The following is a 19,505-nucleotide window of genomic DNA, read 5'->3' on the forward strand; positions in this document are numbered from 1 at the left end:
ATTGTAAAAAAACTATGTATTTCATTAAATATTAAGCCATTGGTAAAATTAAGAGTGAATATTCAATTTGGCCATTAACAATTTTTTTAGTGGACTATAAGACCTTTAATAAAAAAATATCAATTTCGGTCTTTGATTTAAGATTTAATTTTGTGACGCTGATTAACTTTTGTATCAATGATCTTTTAAATTTTCAAAATATGTTATGTTTATGTGATATATTAATTATTAATATATCTTCTATTTAATTTTTATAAGTAAAAATAATTTAAAAATAATTAATATTTTTTAGTTTTACAAAATAAATTTAGTCAATATATATATTTAAAAAGTTAACAAAAAAATAAATGATTCTGACAATTATCTTAAAAGACAACGAAACTCCAAAAAAAATAAATAGAAATCAAAAACAGAAAAAAATAATTTTTTATTGAAAATCTCGTTATCTTTCGAGATAATTATCATGACGGTTTAGGATTTTTAACCTAAAATTAACTAGGTGCAAAACTTAAATTGTCTATTAATTAAATTAGTAAAGTATCATTTTTGTTCCCAACGTTTGGGGTAAGTCCCAAAATTGTCCCTAACGTTTTAATCGTTCTATTTAAGTCTCTAACGTTTCAAAATTGACTCAATCTTGTCCTGCCGTTAGAGATCCGTTAATAGAATTGACGGCGGGACAAAATTGAGACGATTTTGAAACGTTAGGGACTTAAATAGGATGAAAACGTTGAGGACAAAAACGATGCATAGAAATAAATTTTAATTTTATCTTTCAATAATATCAATTTTTTACTGTATATAGTACTCAATTATTTTTTAATCACATCTAAATAAATTACACTTAATCACATTACTTTCATTCTAAATAAATTTATTTTTTTATAATTTTATACTTAAAGAAAATAAAAAATTATTTAGAATAAATTATTGTAAAATCTTTAAGTGTAAAATTATAAAAAAAATAAATTTATTTAGAATGAAAGTAATGTGACTAAGTGTAATTTACTTATATGTGATTAAAAAATAATTGAATACGATGTACGGTAAAAAATTGATATTATTAAAGGATAAAATTAAAATTTATTTCTATGTATCATTTTTGTCCCCAATAAAAATAGTATAAAATATGTTTAGCGTTATTGATGCCATGACAATTGGTAATATTATTGGAAATTTAATTTTGATACATTATCAGTGTAAACTGTTTTATATGTGTATCTAATTATATAACTCTATATTAATAAAAATAACTACTTTTTATAATAATCGCGTGAATAATTCAAATAAAAAAATAATCGTGATTGTATAATTATACAAAACATTTTACATTATCTGTGAATCAAAATTAAACTCATATTATTAAATAGAAAATTAAAAATAAATTAAACAACCTAAACGCATTACCAACTAACACCCAACCATCATCGGCTTTCAATAGCGTGATTTAAAATAATGAATTGATTTAAAAAAATAAATAATGCGTGCATGGTAATTGTAATTACAAAAAAATGTAAAATTATTACCGGCGAATATCCCATCGTTAACCATAAATAATATTATTGGCGCTAATTCACACCAAATTTTATCGACAATCTGACCATCATTTATTTGCATAAAAAAAATTTTGTCGCCCACAATAAAATATCGGAATGGCCGTTGGCAATAAGATATAGTAGTGCAAATAATTTTAGTTGAGGATGATAACAATGACGATAATAATAATAGATGGTTTTACAGAATCTCATAAAAGTAAACTTACCTAACATATTCAAATTTTCTAAGTATCACCTACATGAAATACTTGAGTTTTAGATAGTTAAGTTAGGGTTTGAAGTTCTGTCTCTATTTGGAATTATCTATTTGGTACGTACCCTATTAGATATCATACTTATTAGACACTATTTTTTGTTTCTTTTTCTTTCTTTTATTCTTTATATTTAAAAAATAAAATTAAAATTTCAACCAACAAAATTGAAAACTAAAATCGAAAATGTTGAAAATCTTGTTTATGTCAAAGTTGAGTGAGAAATGTAACGTGTATATATCAATGTTCACAGCAACAAATATATAGTGTGATTGCATTGTGAAATAGTGCGTGGTTCGGGAACTTGTGAAGTTACAGTGAAACGTGCCTCCAATTGATGAATATATTTGAATGAATTTTCAACAATCTAATTTTTAACATAAGAAAAGTATAGTTAACGACGAGAATACTAAATAATGTGAACAATGGATATATCAGATGATCAATTCAATAGATATGCAGATGATTATGTTCATTATTTTTAATTGGATGATTATTTCTTTTGATTCAATTTACTCATACACAGTTAACAATGACTAGATGTTCAATTCACTAGGTGTGCATATGGTTATCCTAACATTAAGTTTTAAAAGGTAATTTGGGAGTGGAGTATTTTTTTACTTTATTTGGTCAATTCTAAAATTTATTATTGACATTGTTTATAAAAGTCATTGTCTATCTGGTAAAACCATTTAACATAATGTTATTTCTTTTTTGTTTTTCTTTTTTCCTTGTGGAAAGGAACAAGAGCCGTAATGGAATCATGACCTTAGTTCTATGATACCAAGAAGAACTTAAAAAGATAAAAAAATAACGAGTTAATAAATTCTACAGAATATTTGATTCAGTGATTGAAAACTGTAATTGTTTGTACTGTTGTGTGTACAAACTTATTCACCACTTCCATATGAATTAATCGTCTATTTTTTGCATGCACCTAAAAGCCAATATATGGAGCCAATATATGTTGACTTTTGAGTCATCTTCTGCATAAAATTTTAATGGCTATAACTTAAGAGTGAAAATAAATGTAACATCACTTTCTTCAAATAGAATAAATGAAATAATTAAAATTGATCAAATTGTGATTTCCAATTATAAGAATCATCCAACACTATTAATTATTATATTCATCACTGAAAATTGAATATATATTTTTTCAGAATTTAACAAAATTATCAAGTATTAGTAATTTAAGCATTTTACAGTAACTTATTTCGCTTAAAAGATTTTGTTTTAGGCTTGAAGACTAGCTAACTGTATAATTTGATATTGTCATGTTTAAATTTTTGAACTTTGGAATTGGCTACTGTGATGTTGACTTCTGTAGACTATGCTTTTGTTAACAACTTTAAGATATAATATGCCAAGCATTTAGGGTCCAATGAATAGTTCATATAATTGTAAGGTCCCACATCAGTTGGGGAGGGGAACGAAGCATGCCTTATAAGGGTATGAATACCTCTTCCTAACATGACGCGTTTTGACGAGTGAGTGTGGGGGACTTCGGCTATCATCCCTATTGTCAAAGACAAAACCGTGAGGCATTGTGTGACAAAACGGACAATATCGTGCTAGCGGATGGTTTGAGCTGTTACAGTAACCATGATTAAAAAGTGTGGTTGCTTTTTATAATTTTGGCATATTGGTTTTTCTCTTTTTAAACGTTATTTAGGAATGAGGAGGATATTTAGGAAAGCGATTAGGAGGGTATGTCATTACTCTTTTTTTTCAATTTTGATTTTTGGAGAGGCAATGGGATGTATCGACTTGCTAATAATTTTCTGTATAAAATGTTAAATTCCCAAGAGATTCTAACTTCTGAAGGCATCATTCTAATCATGTTTGGTTTAATCTATATGTCAACTTGTATAGATAGACTTTTCTTGTATTCCATAACATTGTTAGATTGATTGAAGGAGTGCGTTATTCTGTAGGGGGCTATTATGGGATCATTGATAACTATAGTCATGATTGCCCTGAAGGATTTATATGCTGAATTTGTTCTTAAAGAAACTAAGGGAAAGGTTGTGCTGGCAAGTCATTTATATTTGCTTTGTATGTGTTGGCAGTTGCAGTTCTACATTTAATTGATTATGTATTTTTTTTATTTACAAACAAAAAATGGCTCTTGAAAACTTTTTGCAATTAGAATCTACACTCTTTTCAAATAATGTCACTTGTAATTGGTATTTTTTTTAAAAAAACTCGTGTATGAAATTGTGACGGTTTTAAACCGTCGTATTTTTTAAAAAATCACATATATTTGTGGCGGTTTTAAAATTGTCGCAATTTTTTAAATTCACTGACTGAAATAGCGGCGGTTTTGGAACCGCCGCAACATTAATTATCTAAATTTGTTGCGATTGTGCCAATGGTTTCTTAGAATCTCTGCAAAATCAAATCTCCACCCCCTAAATTGCAATGCTTCTGGAACCACCGGTATATCGTTCCACAAATCCATAAAAAATCGCCGCTATTCGGCGTGTCTCTTGTAGTGTTGCTTATGGTTGGATGAAATTTTTTGAAGAGATAAAGACGATTCTTGGCACAATGGTAAAGCACAAAGTCTTTGGTTTTAAAAAAAATTAGTTTTTTTTTGTTCAAGTTCATCATAAAGAAAATATATATTTTGTTTACTTATGTTTATTATTTATTTGACATCGTAACTTAGCAAATATGTTAATTGGCACACCTTTTTATATACATGCAATATATATTATTAGCTTATTCTCCCTATATTGATTAAATTAAATTTAAATATTTAAATATTGTTAGTGTGTGCTATATACCCTTCAAATGTCATATAAATATAACAAAAAAATATTATTTTAGATATAAAAAAAGAGAACTTAAGAAAAATTTAATAAAGTGTTGCTTTAGGTATTAAAAAAAAGGCAACTACAAATAAATTTAGATAAATGTTGCTTTAGGTATATGAAAAAACAACTAGAAAAAACTTATACAAGCGTTATTTTATGTATATGAAAAGGCAACTTAAAAAAATCTGGACAAGCGTTGCTTTAGGTTTATGAAAAAATAACCAGAAAATTTTATACATGTGTTACTTTAGGTATATGAAAAGGCAACTTAAAAAAATCAGGACAAATGTTGCTTTATGTATTAGAAAATATAACTTGTAAAAAGTGTTGTCATAAAATCTTTATTAAAGCGTTGTGTTTGGGTCCTCTAAACAACCCTTACGTGAAGAGGTAACTGTTGTATAGCCAACTCGTAAAAAGAGTTCTCTTTGATACACAAAAGCATTGGCTTAGACCAGGGTACACTACAAGAAAATGAAACATTTGTAACAAATTTAAAGTTACAAAAAATTATTTTTTTGTAACAAAAATTAGTAATTGTTACATAATAATAATGTTTTGTAACAACGATACAATTTGTTACAAAACGTTTTGATATTTTGTAACGACTTGATTTTTTTTTTGTTACAAATTATATTGGCTTTTGTAACGAACCAGTATTTTGTTGCAAAATTTTAAAATATTTTGTAACAAAAGATGAAGTTGTTGCAAAAGTTTAAAATATTTTGTAACAAAATATCCATTTGTTTCAAAAACTCCAATTATTTTGTAACAAAAAATTAATTTGTCACAAAATTCAATATTATTTGTAACAAGTTATTTGTTTTATAATTTTACTAATAATTAAGTCTTAATTTTACTAAGAATTGTACACTTTAATTTAAGTAACTCCTATTATGAATAAGTTGTGACTTATTTTATTTTGAACTCCTTATTTTTATAAACTAATCAATTAAGAGTAATTAAGTTAGTTTTATTAATATTTGGAGTTAAGTTAATTAATATTTTGGTGTCACTTTATAAGAGGTCTGCTACACATATAAGTCTTTTTGGTATATAAGTTTATACAAGTTGGTCTAAACTCAACAAAAACGACTTTCAGCTTAGATTGCGTATAAACACGCACTTCCTTAACTCTTGAATAATGCAAACTGTTCTTTTTTCTCAATTAAAACTGCAATGCTCAAAATTCAAATAAGAACTTGTATAGACTTGTATAGAAAAATGAATTGTATGTGAAGAATAATTGATTTTTTTATAATTGGTTATTTCATAGGATTTGAAAATAAAATTTAGTAATGGAAGTATTATATAATTTAATTTAAATAATTTTTATTATAAATAAAACCGTATTTTATAAAATATGATTAGTATGCTTATTTTATAATTTAAATTAAAAATAATTGTTTGAGCTCATTGACATGTGAATAAATAAAATCTTATGCATTTTAAAAGTAATCTTTATAGTATTATATTTGAATCTTAAATTGTTCTTCTATCTCAAATATTTTGTAAAAATTGTTATATTACTCATATATATTTTACCTTAACCCTAAATTCCTAATTAAAAACCTAATTTTGCCATAAGTTAACAAAACATACGCAAAAACAGAATGAGAAAGAATAGAAACAGGGGAAGCTCAAAGGGGAAGAGAGAAAGCTCGGGGAAGAAAAAGGAAGAAGAGGGAGAAGGGGGTTGTCGTCGGGGGAGGAGGAGACTGCCACCGTCGTGAGCCATCACTGCGCGTTGTCGTCGAGTACACAGACCAAAGGGAGACGCGAGCAGTGACCGAGAGGAAGCTCCGTCCTCATCACTGTTCCGTCGTCGCTGTTGAAGCCAACCTCGTTGTCGTTGAAGAAGCTGCGCATTTAGCCGAATCGTCACTGCTGAATCGCTGCCGTGCCGCCGTGAAGTCTGAGTCGAAGAAAGGAGACGTGGAGTCGGCGTCGCACAGAGAGAAACGCGAATGGCAAGGAGAAGAAGAACACGGTGGGGAGGCTTTCTTTACCACCGCCGCCACCGGAATCACAAACCAAGGTGGAGGAGAAGGCCATCTTCCCCGTTGCTGCTATAATCGTCTGTACTGCTGCTGCGGTTTCTTCATTCTATTGTTCCTTTCTAATTCTTGTAAGACATCCTTGTTCTGAACTTCCACTTGACGTTTTTGTTTATCCCACTGCCATTTTATTAGCCTTGCTCTTGTTCCAATTTAATTTAGCCCCTGTTCCACCCTTGTATTTCCAGAATTATTATTCTATTCAATTTGAATTCATCATTTTGCTGGCTGTCGTGGCCAACTCGTGTTGCTGCTGCGCTGTCAAAGCTATTGTAAATGTTGCTAACATGGGTGGATAAGGGATGAAGGAGCTGCTGCATTTTGGGGGCAGCCCAACCAGTCATCACACCACAATTTCGTCTTCGATTTCTGCGAAATTTGACATCGAGGTAGGGGGTTTAACTTTAATAACTTTAATTTTAGAATGCCCATAAAATTTATTGAATTACTGCAAATAGGTTTAATTTTTTATGAGTAATTGATTGGTTATATGGATATTGAATTGTGGCTGAAAATGTGATTGAGCTTGTGGTTTTTGTGAAATTGATTGATTGCGTGTGAATTACGAATTGTTGATGAGTGATTGAATGCTGAATCTTGATGGATTGTATTAGTTGATTACTGTTGGGCTGGTTATCAAATATGTTGGGATGGTGGTAGAATTGGTTGGTGATTGTTTTGAAATTAATTTTGAGAAATATTAAAAGTTGAACTTGAAATGCTAAACTTTATGTTGAAAATCAGAGTTTTGAAATGAAACGGCAACTTTGAAAGTGCACCAGCAACTTAATAGAGATTGGAATAGTACAAGACTAAAAGCTAAGCGAACTACAACAAGTATAGTTATTAATATTCAATTTTGAAGGTTTCGTATTAACTAGAGAGTTAGTTGTGATTTTTCAAAGTTGAAATGTAAAATCTGATTTTCTGCATTACTTTCAAACGGAGTTAGAAACTTTGAAAAGCTATAACTAATTATGTAATGATTGGAATTGTATGAGACCAAGTCTAGGTTAAACTTGAGAATATAAGGAACTAAACTGAAAAATTTGAGACCTTTTTGTTAAATATACAATTTATGGCAAATTTTTAAAGTTAGGTTGTTAAATCTGTCCTGCAGCAGAAAAGGTCAAACAGGGCAGCAACTTATTTGTCTTGTTGCGACTTCTACGAGCTGAGTTTTGGAGCGAAATTATTTTGTTATAAAATTTGATTAACTTGATTTATTGTTCTAAAACTTCAGAATTTTAGGAGTTAAGGATTGGGAGTTGTGAATTTTTGAATATTGGTGGTCAAAGCTGGAAAGAAACAGATTTCAGCAAGCTATGCATCAAATTCCAATGCTTGTAACTCTTAGAATTGAATATCAATTGAGTTACAACCAAGACACTTGTTTCTGGATGAGCTAGAAGTTCCCAATCCAAAATTTAGCTTAATTGGAGTTTTGTAATAAAAGTTATTCAAATTGAAAGGTACTAAGCTTGTTGGTTTCTAATTAAAACAGATTTTGACTCATTTTTACTTAACTTCCAGGTTATGTAACTTCTTCATTAAAAATGGTATTAACCCAGAACTAATTGAGAAAGAAATCTTGATGAGTGAAGTTGAACCATATTAATTTTTAAAGTCATTGGATTTAACCTGGATTTTATATTGAATTTTGAAGAAATATGGGTTTTAGACAAATAGGGGTTTTAGCAACGCCAAAATCTGCAATGTCTTAAAACCGTTCTCTTATATGGTTTTAGACAACTGTTTTTTACAGTGTTACTGTTGAAGTTCAGTTTTCATTATTTTATAACAACAAAATAAAACCGTTCTCTTTGACTATTTTAAAGAACGGTTTTATAACCGTTACTAGAATTTGGTTTTAAGCAACGGTTTTTTAATGTTGTTTAAATAATTATATAAAAGATACGCTTAAAAACCATTGCCAAAGTTGCTACACTTTAAAACCGTTCTCTTAGATGACTTTAGACAATGATTTTTATAGTGTTGCAATAAAATAAAACTGTTATCTTTGACTATTTTAAAGAACGATTTTATAACCATTACAATAATTTTTTATTATTTTTTACTTTTAAACAAATTTTTGAAAAACTCTTTATAGAACAAAACACATAACTTTGATATTTTTCTTCCTCTACTAGCTCTAAGTCCCTAATTATTAAATAATTTTTTATATTTAAATTATAAATTTTAATAATTATAAAATAATAAAAATTTTATATAATTTAATTTAAATAATTAATATTTTTATAATTTAATACTTTAAAATTTATGAATAAAAAAATTAATTATATCCTGTTTTTATTAAAATTAGGCACTCTTAATTCAAAAGTACCCAAATCAAACCATAACCTAACCCTAATTTTTATCTAACCCTACTTCTATTTCACACACTACCCTCAGCACTTCCCTCATCCCCCTCACATAACACACACCACATACAAACACAGAGATGACAGAGAGGAAGAGAGGGAGCATCCGTCATGTCGCCACCGTTCAGCCCATCACTGCTGCCATGTTGCCACCGAGCCGCGGGTCACGATGGGAAGAGAGAGAGAGAGGCGCGCAGAGTTCAAAAGGAGAGAGAGAGGCCGAACGCGAGCGGGGAGGGAACCCTCATCGTCGCCGTTCGTGGAGTCTTCGCCAGCACTGTCGTCGCTGTAGCGGAGGAGCGTCCCTGTCTCCGCGAGCTACCGCCATCGAAGCTTCTGCTTCTGCTTTGCTGCTTCTGCTGTCAGCCGTCGTCCCTCTAGACATCGCTGCTTCTGAACCCCCTGTCACTGGTTCTGCTTCTGAATCCCCTGTCACTGGTTCTCTGCCTCCTCATTGTGGCTCAACCTCTGTTTAGGTAACTCAAATGTCTCTTATTCTATGAGTTTAATTGATTTGGTTTCTATTTTGATTTGAAGAATTTTACCGATTAGAAGTGCAGAAGGAACCTAACCATTGCAATACTCTAACATTCTTGATCCAAATTATTTTATTTATCATCTACACTCAATATTTGTATAACGAAAAGTCCTACTGTATTGTTAAGCTTCTATTAATTTGTTAACAAAGTAGAACCCTGCTGTTATAGTTAAGCTTCTACATGAATAAGCTTCTTTCAAAGAAATGGAACATGGCTCAAATATGACTTTTGATTTAGTCCCTTAACTTATTATTTAGTATTTGTTTTGAGAAAGACAGTGTTGTGTTAGTAAGGGGTTGCTTGGATTTCTTGGACTTTTTAATATTCTTATTTTTCTTCCAATTGTCCTCATACTCAATTTCACCAAACTGGAACCTTTTCATACACTTACCTTGAAGCAGCTTGGTCTGATCGTTGGCAAAGGTCAGTTATTCATTATTATTAGTAGCTTGACATTGTGGTTTAGTTCTTTTACTTTCATATTCATTGCATAGGACAATAATTGGTTTCCATGTTGTGTTGTAATTGAAACACCCTAATCTAAATATGTTTGTATCCCCTGGAAGGCCAGCGTGGAAGGAAGCTTGTGCTACTCTTCAAAAGCTCCTTTCAGGTGCAAGTTGCAACCTCAATATGTTCTTTTCTTTTACAAGTAGGACAAGGTGATTTGTGTGGTACAATATTGAAGGAATCCGGGTAGGAAAGAAAGAAAGAAATAAAAATAAAAGGAAAAGAATAAAATAGAGAAAAAAGGTCATTTATTAGTTGAGCAAACAAACATTCTAATGCCTTAAACGCTACACTGGCTTCTACTTCCATTAACACTTTCATTGGTTTTGTTGGATGGAAATCTTCTTCTTTGTTTCCACATTCTAATGCCTTAAACGCTACACTTTCACTCCCTTTCAACCCAAAACTGCACCTCTCCGTCACTTGCTCTGCCTCTTCTTCCGGTACCACAGTTTTTTCTTTCTTCTCATTATGCTCTTCATTTTGTTCAATTTAGCTTCTTTTTCTTTTTTATTTTTCTCTCAATTCATTTATTTTTTGAAGTGGTAATGTAGCTACTTTATCTGTGTGATAATAAAGGTGACATTGCTGGTTCCTAATAGCATCCAGTTTTAACAAATTTGTTGCTTTAGATAGTGGTGCAAATTGTTATAGGGTTCTAAGAGAAGGTAATTCATATATTTTTGAGTCATTGAGATGAATCAATTAATGGAGATTGTTGAATTTGATTGATTGAAGGCATGGAAAAAGAGGGGAAAAAGTTCTGTTAACAATTAATATTCATTTGTATGTTTTATAGAAATGAGTAATATTGTTCAAATTTGGGAGACTTTTATAAGCATTTCTTTCTCTTGATTACTCTTTCATTTTCTTGATTATACTCATTTAAGCAAGAGAAATTCATGATTTTTGTGGTGATTTTGTCTTCAGATCCTCTGCTGGTGAAGGCTGCCAGAGGAGAACCTGTTAGTCGGCCACCAGCAAGGATGATTTTGTCTTCATGATATATTTGAGCATTGTTTGTGTATTGACATTTGACAAATCTGTTTGTGGTATCAAATTATCTTCAAATCTTACATTTTGTTTGTGATTTTTTAGTTGGCATTGATGCTTATATTTGCAAGTTACTCCAAAACTGCGGGGTTAAGTCGATTTTGAGGAGCATAGCTATATACTTATTAACAAATACTTGAACGAATGAAACTATATAATACTACGTCTTTTCTCTTGGCTTATTATGCTATACTAGTTCAGTTCGTTGTAATTACTGTGAGGAGCATAGCTATATACTTATTATTGCTTATTATGCTATACTAATTAGTTTAGTGAGATTGTATTATTATTAGTTATTATTGATGGATCACGTGAATTAACCTCAATTTCTTTTGGGTTATTAACTCACCTGGTGTGGAACTTCTTAGTTTATGCATTTTTATTTTAACTAAGAGATTTATTCTTCCATGTAGGTAGGTTCTTTCAACCAAAGCACTCTAGCTTCTCAAGCAAAGAACATGGTCTCTGCTCCCATCCTTTTCATTCTTTCTTTTTCTTAATTCATAATTAAGGAAGATACTAATATAATTGAGTTTTTTCTAACTTAGCCTTTGCTCATTGGGTTCAAATCAGAACTTTTATAGTATGAAGTATATACTGTCTTTAAATTTGCCAGACAAGGTTGGTACATAACTTTGTGTTTGTCTTTTTAATGCTTATTATTCAGGTTTTCTAATTTGCCAAAAATGTTTATACATATAAAGATCAGATTTAAGATTCTTTCTAGTTCTTTACGTGGAGCAGTTACCATTAAAGCCAAGAGAGTCCACTCAAGCTGGGTTACCACACCAACTTTGTTGAAGAAAAATGAAGAAATTGTCACCCTTAGGCTATAGTATTTTTGTATTTTGAAAAATGATGATATAAGTAAAATTAGTTATGACCTAGACTAGTATTATGTTATTTTGCAATGATGATATATTGTGATTATAGATTTTATAACAATTTTTATAAGTCAAATTTGTTGGTAAATGTTCAATTAGTTTTCTTTAGTAATTTGATTCAAATAGTTTAGATTATTTATTGACATTAAATTAAAAAAAAAGTTAGAACTATTTTTATTCATGAGAAAACTATTGTAAATAAAGAATTATATATTACAAAAAACTGTCGTTAAAAGTTACAAAAGATAATGGTGTTAAAACCGTTGTCAAAGACAACTAAAAAATGACAATAGTATTAAAACTGTTGCTAAAAAATGCTACTGGCAATGCTTTAAAACTGTTGGTTTTGTGAATAATAAAACTATAATAATTTAAAACCGTTGCCTATCCAGTTATGGATTTAACCTATTATGTCATGAAAGAGAATGGTTTAAAACCGTTGCTTATCGAGTAACGGTTCAAAATCGTTGTATAAATTTTTTTTTCAAAACCGTTGTCTATGCTAGTAACTTTGGCAACGGTTTTTTTGTTACCGTTGCCTTAGGTAAAAAACCGTTGCCTTTGAGCATTGGCAACGGCCGCATATACCACAGGTCAAAAATCGTTGCCAAAGCGTTGCCTAAAGTTTTAGGAACGGTTTTTCAATCTACGGCAAAGGTTTTTGACCGTTGTGAAAACTCTTATTTGTTGTAGTCATGCTGCTGCTGTTTTTTGGTTTTACACACTACAGAGCAGTCACTGTTTTTCCTCTATTCCTAAGGCTAAATAAATCAGAAAATTATGATCTTTAATTTGTTAGAAAACTTATTTCAAGATGAACGCCTGGACATAAAGTTTGCGCAATTCTGAGTCTATTTGCTATATTAAAAACAGAAAAGAAGATAGAGTGTTGAAAATGTCTCAGTGACAGTTATGAGTTCATAAAATTAAAGATGAACCTTAGCGTTATATGGTAGATTCAATATTGAAATTTGTTTGATTCTGAATTGATGTGATGCTGGAAAGGTTGAAAAGAGTTTGGTAAATTGTTTGGCCTTGAGCGTTATTTTTAGTTTCTATAACTCCTTTAATTGTACTCTATACTAGAGATCTTTTGAGCCATTCTATTATTTTTGGTTTTTACTTTTCTTTAAAGTATCTTATTATCTTCTTTCTATTTGTCTTTAGCATGTACTTTGTGTCAATATCTAAATGTGTTTGATGGAAAAGGACATGGTAAGAATTTTAGAGTTTGTATTCATTGTTGAATAATACGAGTATAGTTTTTTGTTTTTCCTGTGCATTTTTAAAGGAAAAACAAATCTTGTTTCTTAAGCTAGTGTTTTTTGGTTAGTGGTCTTTTCAGGTGTGTGGCACTTACTAGAAGCTTCTCCATGAGAAAGGAGCTGTATGAACATGATGAAATTTGTAATTTGTAGTTTATATTTTGCAGATTTATAATTTCTTGTTTTTCTTGTCCTATGTATCTATATAGTTCATTAGGGTTCTTCAATGTGTCTTGTTAGTTTGTACTTTAAAGTTTATATATTGAAGATTTATAAAACAATCTTAGTTAAATGAAAGATATTTGAACTATTTTTGTTATTATATATTATATAAATATTGACTTGTTGAGTAAATTAGTTAATATATTAATTAATTAAAAAATAATATAATTTGGCAAATTATGCGTGTAATTTGTATTAAAAAAATTAATAGTGTTTTGTAACGAAAGAAAAAAATGTTACGAAATCAAGTTACATTTTGTAACAAAAATTTATGATAGGAAAAAATATATTGTCACAAAAAATATTTTGAAGATCAAAATTTGTTTTCACTTTTGTAACGACTTTTGGTTTTTTGTATCTGAAACATTTGTTACAAAATATTACTTTAAATTGTAGCAGTTTCATTTTTTACTACAAAAACTTTTTGTAACGGGACATACTGCAATGACCATTTTTTTATTACAAAATTCTTTTGTTTTAAAATATTATTTTTTACAATAATTTTTTTATTACAAATATTACTTTTTCTTGTAGTAGTAATGATTGTATAACCAACTCCTAAAAAATGTTGCATTTTGTCAAAAAATATTGCATTTGATTAAAGACAACAGTTCTCTTTATTATAGAGAACGTTTTTAAAAAGTTGTCTCAACTCAAATTTGTGGTAGTATCTGCTCATCACCTGTTTCAATCTCGTGACATGCATGCAAATGTTTGGTATTAAATATCTATCACCATTAGATGGATATTAGAAAATCAACTTGTTAAAGTAAATACATTTTCTCATTACGTAGTAGTAGAGGAACATATATAAATTAATTTAATTTAACTATTAAATGTTAGTAACCCTAAAGTTCAAAATTTTTAGTAGTCTACTAGCGTGCATGCCTTTGGAATCACTACAACATTTGTTGGCTATTGCAACATATGTTCAAGATAACACTTTAAAAAATTGTCTAATACATATAGGCAACTCTTTATACTAGTAGCAACAAAATAAAATTATAACAACGAATTTTTAATCAACACAATATGGGTCATGTTGTTGATAAATTAGGAGACACTTATCAAGTGTTGTTCTATTAAATATACAAAAACAACCATTATAAAAATAATATATTACTCTTTTTAAGAGTTGTCTTTCAATTTATTTTAAATTTCACTTCTCAAGTGTTACCTAAAATTTTTAATGTTTCTTTAAAAAACAAAAAAACCCAAACGGCAAGGCTAACTATTGTGCTGAGAAAAAAGGGGGACAAGAAGAAAGAAGAGTCTCTCGTTCCTGGCAAAACCCCAACCCTAACGAAATCCCTAACCCCAATCCATTCCAAATTATTCATTCCTCTCTGGTTCTTCAATCCATTAGATGATGACGAGCGTTCCTTTATTGAGCTTTAATCTCAATCTCTGCTAGCGAATGAGTTTCAATCTCAATCTCTGCTTGCGAATGAGCTTTGATCTCAATCTCTGCTCACGAATGAGCTTCAATTCTCTGCTCGTTGAGCTTCGATCCTCTACTCCTCTTCCTTTTGAGCTTCGATTCTCTGCTCGTTGAGCTTCAATCTTCTGCTAATTGATCTTCGATCCTCTACTCCTCTTTCATTGAGCTTCGATCCTCTCTGCTTGTGTTCATCACCGCCGGTCACTGTTCAATTATCACTGCTCGCGTTTTTTGTGAGATTATCATTTTTGGCATTCTTTTGCAGGTACTGATGATTCTACCATTCTTTCTCTACTATATTTTAACACCTTTTGTGTTTTGAATCATAATTTTTTCTTAAACTTGTTGTTGTGTGCATTAACTTTAAATTTATTCAGCTCTACTCTCACTGTTCCAAAAGCTGGTCAAATCACAAACCTAACAGAAACTCTGCAATAGCCAACAACAGAGGCTGTAAATCACTTCTGTCACCGTCGTCGTTGTATAGCTCGAAGGCAGCACCAGCTTCACAATCGGCATCATTGCTAAGGCCATGGAATTGCGGAAACCTTGGTGGCTGGAATGGGAGACATCGGATAAGGGGCTGAAAAAGTGGTCCGGAGACAAAAAAAATCATGTTCCTCTCTTTTTGTGTTCATCTATATTGCCATCACAGTTGGTATGATGCTGCCTCTTTCCTTTCCCTTTTTTTGTTTTAGTGTTTTTTGGTGATTTTATCCCTAATTCTAATACTGGTGATATTGTTGCTGTTGCTATTTTCAATGATGACTCTGTTTCATCCTCAAAGCTCGTGATGCTTTCTTTGTGTTTCCACAGGTACTGATGATTATGATTATATGATGGAGTAGAAGATTTTGATGACTTGTTATAGTGAGTTTGAACTTATTTGAGAAAAATAATGGAAGGATCACTTCTAATTTTCTTACTGATCTTGTACTTTTGTATTTTTTTCACAAGTCTTTTACTCTTCGTACAAGCCTTTCTCCCACCTTCAGGCTCTCTGAACTTTTCTGTTTTGCAATACATAAAATTTATAGTCAATGGTAGTTATGAAATTCATGCTAGTATGTTTGTAGAAGAACAAAAATGGTAGCAGAAGAGATATGTTTCTTCAACAAAGTGCGTGCTTCTATGCGGTCCTTATTACTAATGAAATCTGTTTTACTTTGTTCAGTCACTAACAATGTACTTCTTGTTTTAGTAATTACTATTATTTATTAGTTATCATAATTGTCATTAATGATATTTATTTATTTTGAAATGTTTCAACTTTCAAGCATACTGGTAGTGACTAAATCCGGGCAAAGAAAAAAAATAGAAGATGAAAGTTTTGAGCTTCTCTAAATGTCTCTGAAAAATATTTGTATTGGAGAGTTAACAATCCATATATAATAATCCATTTTCTACTAAGCTACTGTGAAATGAATAGCTGAGGATCTATACTGAAACGAGGATTAAGTGAAATTTGAACACACTGTGTATATCATATATACGATGCTGCTAAACTTGTAGATAAGGTAGATCTTTGGTGCGTGGCCTTAAAGCGGGTTAGGAATTTTCCTCATAAAATGATGGAATTAGCATTGCAAGTATAGACCCAACCCGACAATCGACCACCATCAAAGTTTAGAAGGACAAATTGTCACTATTCAAAACAAATATAATTCCGGGAGTTTCAATTCCCGGGTCGTCTCCCAAGGACTAGTGATTAATGAGTGCACAATTTCGGTTATGAAGACAAAAGGGATTTTCAATGAAGAGATAAACAATTAAAGGAATAAAAGAACACTCAAAATTTCAAGTAATGAACTAATAAAGAAATTAAAGAACTAGCTATGTGCTATGAACAAGTAAGATATAAAAGTGATTGATGTATGTATGTGTGTGTGTGATTCAAAGCATAAATGGAATCTTGGCTTGGGATGAGCTAGGGGTTCCTTTCCTTGTTGCAACCACAAGTATGACAATTGTAAGGATTAATCTCACTTAGTTAACCCTTACATCAAAGAGTAAGTCAAGTGAGCATAGTTGTTTTTAATCCACAAATCCTAACTCACTTGCTAATTGCCTTAGCAACAAGTTAGCGTTAGTGGAAACAAGAACAATTAACAATCCAAGAATTATCACTAAATATTGGACATTCCCACTCCAGGAACCCATATGCTCATTTTTCCCAAGCCAAGAGGTGAAAATTTATCCCATAATCAAACTTGACATTTCCACAAACACTTGGTAGGCATAAACACAAATCATGACAAAATTGGGAAAATGCTTGAAACTATGAGCAACAATTAATCAAAAGCAACAATAGCAACTCAACCAAGCATATAACAATCATCAATCATCAAAATCATCAACAAGAGATCAAAATTGCAAAAAGTATATGTATTAACAATATGACTTTAACTACAAGAAAGAATATCAAAATTGTAAATATAAAGAGTAGTAATTAAGAGATACTTACAATGGAGACTAGCAAAATCCAAGATAAAAAATGGAAAATGGCACTTGAAGTGTAAAACCCTAATATAAACCCTAATGGTGTTGAGAGAAAACTTAAAGAAAACTAAACCTAAAGCCTCCTACTACTATCTAAAACTACACTAATGATATACTCCCTTCTACAATGTTTGCCCCTTGCAATATGAGCTATAGCCATCAGAATTGGGCCTCCAAGCCCCCTCAAAACACGAGTCACATGTGTTTTTAATAAAGGCATGTGCGGGTACTTGTGCATACGCACAGACATGTGCGCACGCACACTTGGCCGAAATCTCAGGTTGTGCGTACGCACAAGAGGTTGTGCGCACGCACACTTCGCGATACTTTGGATGATCATGCGACGCGCAAGATGCTATGTGCGCGCACACTTCACCTTGCTTTGCTACCTGTGTGTACGCACAAGAAACTGTGCACACGCACACATCACTTTGCTCTTTTCCTTTGTTTCTTCATGCTTCCTCCTCCTTGCATGCTCCTCTTCCATTCTCACCAAGCCATTCCTACCTTATACATCTGAAATCACTCACAAACAACATCAAGGTATCGAATGGAAGGCAAATGGAATAAAATAGGTTAAATTAGGCACAAAAGAGCATGTTTTCATAATCAAACACAATTTAGGAGGAAAGCTCAAAAGCATGCTATTTAATGGAATAAGTGTAGGTTTATATGATAAAATCCTCTCAATTCTAACAAAAAATTATCGTAAAATATAGATTCATCAATCTTTAATAGAGATAATGTTTGACTATTAAGGGAGATGATGTTTTAGAAATGTATAAAACAGAGTACATATTTTAAGTATCATGAATTTCTTTAGTTCTTTTGGGGATTCATTGTTAATATGATGCTGCATGCATGATGAATTTTGATCGCTTTGAAATCAATTATATATTATTCTTATAAATTAATTAGCCCATTCTTTCTTGTTATATTTCCCAATAAAATATATATATATATATATAGCAAGTTTCATATGTTCAGAACTAAGGAATGATGTGAGTATATACATATGTCATATATCTAATATAATAATTAATACTACTATCAAATTCTGTCCTTCTCACAAAAATTCTAAAAACTCCTTTATTTTTAGAAAATAGTTAGTTGTCACTTGGATCCATGCTTGTACTTGAAGTAACTACGCCATACTAATAAAAATCTCCTTCATTTTCTTTCTAATGCTTTGGTTTGTGCTCTTGAATTATTTTTATTTGATTTTTAAATGGTTAATTGTTAATATTCGTGTTTGGTCTTTATTTTTCTCTTGAAGGATATTGATAAACAATATTTACGGATCTTTGGCATATATAGCAAATTGTTACGTCATGACCTCGTAAGATATTTCTATCTCATACTTATTTGCTTTTATATGTGTATGTTATTCTTTTGCACCTTTTTTTATGTATATTGTTCTTTTGATGATATCACCCCCAAAAGACCCTAATTTTTCTTCTATTCAAGGTTAGAATAGGACATTTTAATACATATACTTAACAACTCACCTATTTGTATAAGAGTATCATGTGTAAAAAATATTGATGTCATAGGTTTCGCAGAAGCTGGACTTATTGAAAGCAATTCAAGACGTAATATACAGTTGTCCACAGATGAAAACAGTGGTCATTTTACTTCTCTCCTGAAAGGTATGCATTTATGGTTACTTATCTATCTTTGGTAATGCATTACCATTCCAAAATCAGAGTTATTGCAATACCCCAAAATATATATATTTTCTTTTAAGACTTGCAATATTCATCTTATTTATTACCCTCTGTCTAGAATTTGCTATAGCATTAGATATAATGATGATCTCCCTTCTCTCCTATATTCATTTCTACAGCCCTTTATCACGCCAAGATCTTGTTAGTTAAAAAATAGCCATGGAGAAGAGATAACTTCCTGAAGCTGATAAAAAGGTTTCTTAACTTGTTTCCTTGATATGCTCAACTATACTCTTGATTCAAGTTACATTAAAATGTTTTGTTTGCATTCATCAAACTGAATGATTGATGTGTAGAC

At 30.7% G+C, this 19,505-nt stretch overlaps 1 protein-coding gene and 1 long non-coding RNA gene across 8 annotated transcripts in view; one reads left to right on the plus strand and one right to left on the minus strand.

Moving 5' to 3' along the window:
- LOC110279830 (proline-rich extensin-like protein EPR1) overlaps positions 1-19,505 on the minus strand; it is a 44,883-nt gene that overhangs the window by 19,287 nt on the left and 6,091 nt on the right. The gene's annotated exons all lie outside the window — the stretch shown is intronic.
- On the plus strand, positions 9,100-12,141 carry LOC107483055 (uncharacterized). 7 transcript variants are annotated; one of them, XR_008008096.1, is made up of 4 exons: positions 9,100-9,543; positions 10,008-10,029; positions 10,173-10,219; positions 11,047-12,141. It is a non-coding gene; the product is annotated as an uncharacterized LOC107483055 (long non-coding RNA). The 7 variants fall into 7 exon arrangements; XR_008008093.1 differs by having other exon boundaries at positions 9,100-10,029; XR_008008091.1 differs by having other exon boundaries at positions 10,173-12,141.

This window comes from Arachis duranensis, chromosome 4, assembly GCF_000817695.3.
Source record: "Arachis duranensis cultivar V14167 chromosome 4, aradu.V14167.gnm2.J7QH, whole genome shotgun sequence".
Taxonomy (NCBI): Eukaryota; Viridiplantae; Streptophyta; class Magnoliopsida; order Fabales; family Fabaceae; genus Arachis; species Arachis duranensis.